This window comes from Lactuca virosa, chromosome 4, assembly GCF_052849685.1.
Source record: "Lactuca virosa cultivar CGN04683 chromosome 4, Lactuca_virosa_CGN04683_v6, whole genome shotgun sequence".
Taxonomy (NCBI): Eukaryota; Viridiplantae; Streptophyta; class Magnoliopsida; order Asterales; family Asteraceae; genus Lactuca; species Lactuca virosa.
Genome location: NC_136429.1, coordinates 22,987,125 through 22,992,316, shown reverse-complemented (window position 1 = coordinate 22,992,316; position 5,192 = coordinate 22,987,125).

Sequence of the window (5,192 nt, the reverse complement as noted above, 5' to 3'; positions counted from 1 at the left end):
TCGATCCCGCCAAAATAGAGTCCGTGATGCAGTGGGAGGTTCCGAGGTCTCTAACTGAGATTCAGAGTTTTCTTGGTCTAGCGGGTTATTACAGGAGATTCATTCAGGATTTCTCCAAGATTTCTATTCCTTTGACCCGACTGACCAAGAAGTCGGTGACATTCCGCTGGGGGCCTGAGCAGTAGGTGGCCTTCGAAACTCTCAAACAGAGGTTGTGCGAGGCACCGGTTTTGACTCTACCCGAGGGAGTAGATGACTTCGTGGTGTATTGTGACGCATCGATTACGGGCATGGGTGCAGTTCTGATGCAGAGGGGTCATGTAATAGCCTACGCGTCGAGGCAGCTGAAGCCTCAAGAGGCTAACTATCTGACGCATGATTTAGAGATGGGGGCTGTAGTGTTCGCCCTCAAGATTTGGCGGCATTACCTCTATGGGGTCCGTTGTACCATTTACACAGACCACAAGAGTTTGAGGTACCTCATGGATCAACTGAATCTGAACATGAGGCAGCGTCGGTGGTTAGATGTGATAAAGGATTATGACTGTGAGATCCTTTACCACCCGGGCAAGGCCAATGTGGTGGTCGACGCCCTGAGCCACAAGGCGGTAGCGGCTCCGATTAGAGATATATGTTTAGGGATGACAGTGATCACTCCACTGTTGGAGCAGATTAGAGAGGCGCAGGTTGAGGGCCTGAATGAAAAGAGCCAGAAGGGTGAGAGGATTGTAGGCCGAGTGGCATAATTTGATTATGATAGCCGAGGGTTGCTGACCCTGCATGGGAGGATCTGGGTGTTGGGTTTTGAGCATTCTAACACTCCTAAGTGTACATGCAACCCTAAATACCTTGGATCTATGTTTTCTCTATTATACATGCAAATATAAATATTCCAAGGTATTACCCTATCTAGCATACAATCCTTGATACTTGGGTAATATAACAAGTTAGAATACATACCTTTTAATGAAGCTTGAAGTCTTGAACTTTAAGAGCTTAGCCCCAATAGTGTGGAAGCCTCAAGTGGAATCACAAATCACCAAAACACCTTGGAAAACCTTTAGAGAATATGGATACTTGGCTCACACTTATGAAATCGGTTATTGCCCTCTTTAGTGTATCCTCACTAGCCACTCGCCCAATTTCATGAACCATAAGACCCTTTATATAGTGTGGAGGATTAGGGTTAAACCCTAATACCCATGACCTTTCATTTCCTAGGATCCATGGGTTAAAGCTCCATGGACTATCCATGAAGACTTAGCCCAACCTAAATGAACTTGGCCCACTACACATATATATCTAAGAGTCCATATTTAATTAGTTCCTTTTGATCACTTAATTAATTATAAATTAATTCTTGATCAATACTAATTAAATAATATGATTATATATTAATATATTAGAACTTATAATATATTAATATAAATCATAAGCATGCTATTCTCAAAGGATTATCCATATAAATTGTTTCGGTGAAGTGCAACCCAAATGGACCATGCCAAGTTGGGTCAAGTACATACCAATTATAGTTATGGACGTAGACATTAATCCAACACTGGGTTCCGTACTGGGATGGAGTATGGCAGGTACTGATTGATGAGGCCCATAAGTCGAGGTTCTCCATCCATCCTGGGGCGACAAAGATGTATCAGGATCTTCGCCCTGATTATTGGTGTCCCTACATGAAACGAGACGTAACGTGGTATGTGGAGAGGTGCTTGACCTGTAGGAAGGTCAAGGCTGAGCACCAGAGACCACACAGCAAGATGCAGCCGCTAGACATTCCCGTGTGGAAATGGGAAGATATTACCATGGATTTCATTACCAAGCTTCCCAGGACCGCACGAGGAGTAGATACAATATGGGTCATCGTGGATCAGTTGACCAAGAACGCTCATTTTATCCCGATCCAAGAGAGTATATCGGCCGAGAAGTTGGCCAAGATATACGTGCATGAGATAGTGGCACGACATGGGGTGCCTGTCTCGGTGGTGTCAGACCGAGATGTCCATTTCACTTCCAGATTCTGGAAGCGATTTCACGAGTAGATGGGTACTCGTCTCCACTTCAGCACCGCTTTCCACCCTCAGACAGACGGACAAAGCGAGAGGACGATACAGACTCTCGAGGACATGCTTCGTGCATGTGTTTTGGATTTTGGTGACAGTTGGGATACGTATCGTTCGTTAGCGGAATTTTCGTATAACAACACTTACCACGCTAGCATAGACCGGCCTCCCTTTGAGATGCTCTATGGGAGGAAGTGTAGGACCCCAATCTGTTGGGGTGAGGTCGGTCAGAGAGTCATGGGGAGTACTGAAGTAGTACTCAAGACTACCGAGCGAATCCAACAGGTCCGGAGCAGGCTTCAGACTGCTCAGAGTCGGCAGAAGAGCGACGCCGACAAGAGGCGTTTAGATTTAGAGTTCCAGGTGGGCAACATGGTCCTCCTAAAGGTGTCACCCTGGTAGGGTGTCATTCGTTTCCAGAAACGGGACAAGTTGGGCCCCACGTACAACGGTCTGTTTAGGGTTTTGGCCCGGGTGGGTCGGGTTGCTTACCGGTTAGACCTTCCAGATGAGAGCTCAGCCAGATCCACAACACCTTCCATGTTTCTCAGTTGCGGAAGTTCTTAGTGGATTATTCAACAGTGGTACCTTTTGAGGATATTTAGGTTGATGACAGACTGAACTACATTGAGCGACCTGTAGCAATCCTTGATAGGAAGTCGAAAGATTTAAGGAACAAAAGGGTGGAGTTGGTGAAGGTACAATGGCAGCACCGCAAGGGTTCGGAGTGGACTTGGGAGCCCGAGGAGGAGATGAGGGAACACTACCCAGAGTTGTTTTCAGATACAACAGACTTCGAGGACGAAGTCTAAGACAAGTGGGGGAGAATTGTAACGCCTGGTTCCTGGTATGCACTTAAATTATTTATTTATTCATCTTGGAAGAGCTACTCGACGAGTTGGTGACCCTAACTCGTCGAGTAGAAGGCAGAATATGCGTGGGTTTTAAGTGAGCTACTCGACGAGTCGAAGTCTTGACTCGACGAGTAGGACAGTCTGGAAGAAACCCTAATCTTTAGGGCTTGCACCCTATTTAAGCATCATATCCGGCCTCCATCCCAGCCTCCATCACCTCCAAACCCTAATCTCGAAACCCTAATCAACCTTGAGTGATCTTTAGCTATTTCTTTCCATTTTTGTGATTTAAAGCTAGAAGAAGGAAGCAAGGACTTGGAGTTGCAGAAGGAAGGCTGAAGATCCAAGGCTTAGGACTCATTTCTGACTTGATAGAGGTATAAAGCTTATACCTTGGCTTCTATTCTCTTAGATCTTCATTTGAGCTTGTATATTGACACTTTGGGGCCATTCCCAAGGTCATTCCGAGATTTGAACTCTTGGGGATGTAAGGACTTCAGATCTGGGCACTTTTGAGCTTTAGGAGCTCAAAGTTGCCACCTTTATTCAACCATGGTCCTATTCCACGACTTAGAGCTCCATTTTAGCTTGTGGTGGGTGTTTTAGCTTCATAACACCATGCATGCACGTAAAGTTAGCAACTTTACGTGTAATGCTAGTCTAAGGAGTCCAGATCTATGAGTTGGAAGCATTGGAACAAATTAGAATTGATTGTATGGATTTGGAATAAGAGGGACCCGACGAGTTTTTCTTGTGACTCGGCGAGTCGGGTCGTGGACCCCTAACCCTTTTTCTGGTCTGAGTGAAACTGTTGAGTTTAGGAGATGACTTAGTGAGTTGGGCAAGATTAGGACTCGGAAACTGAAGAACTCGACGATTCCAAGGAGGGACTCGACGAGTTAATACGTTTTGTCCCGATGTTATGCCAGGAAGAACTCGATGAGTCTGGGAAGGGACTCGACGCGTCGAATCGGTTGACCACGAGTCTGAGTAGTACATGAACTCGCCGAGTTAGGAGATAACTCAACGAGTTGGGGTTGACTGGGAGTTGACCTTGACTTTGACTTTGACCTGGATATTGACTTTGATCAAGGGTAAAATGGTTATTTTACCCTGAGAAGGATTATTAGATTTTTAACTAAGTATTATTGTGATATTGATAGCCGGGGAGTCGTTGGAGCAACTATCAGATATTCCTCACCGCGAGATTTTGCAGAAAGCTTTGCGATGTGAGTTTTCTCCTGTAGGAACGGGTCTAAGGCACCAAGGCTGGCCCGTTTAGATAGTAGTAGTTCCGGACCACAGTCTGATGCCGGCCGGGGTCCGAAGTAGGTTTATACGCTTTTCGGATTCCGATCCGATGCCGGGGCGGTCCCGAGGAATGTTTGAATTCTTGTATGCTTGATGTCTTTGTTATTCTTGCATGTGTTTGTTATGTTTTATGTGTTCCAGGCTTAGGACCGATGTTGGGGCAAGCCCGAGGAATGTCTAGTTAATATGTTATGATAGTATGTTTCGGACTCCGATCCGATGCCGGGGCGGTTCCCGAGGAATGTTAGTATGTTTTCGGATCTCGGTCCGATGTCGGGCGGGGCCCGAGGAATGTTTACATGTTAGTATTATGTGCTTATGTTATATGTTGGTTGATATGTTTATATGTATGCCGAGATCCGCTCGATGCCGGGCGAGGCTTGATGCTGAGAAAGGTTTGATGCCGGGCGGGGCCCGATGCCAGGAAAGCCGATGCCGAGCTTGACTCGATGTAGCAGGGGCGAGGCCCAAGATATGTTATATGATATGTGTATGGTATGTGGTAGTTGGGGAGACTCACTAAGCTTCGTGCTTACAGTTTTCCGTTTTGGTTTCAGGTACTTCCACTAGCAAGGGGAAAGGCTCGGGATGATCGCATGGCATGCACCACAATTTTAGCCTGGGATTGTTAGACTCTGATATTTTTTTCACATGATCGTGATACAGTATTTGACATGATGTTTTGAGAGATATGATTTGTGATTTATTATGATACTCATGGATTATGGTTTTTATTAAATGATTTTAAAAAAGAAATTTTTGGTCTGTAATTTTGGGATGTTTCACTGTCTCTCCCCTAAAAGATAATTATCCTCTTTCTAATTTTATTAAAAAAAGGGAGAGGGATGGAGGAAGGGAACAGGAATAGAAACAAAACATGAAATTTAATCTTACCCCCACTAATAAAAAATAATCCAGGCTGCTCTTGATGACGCCGCCACTCGGTGCTTATCCT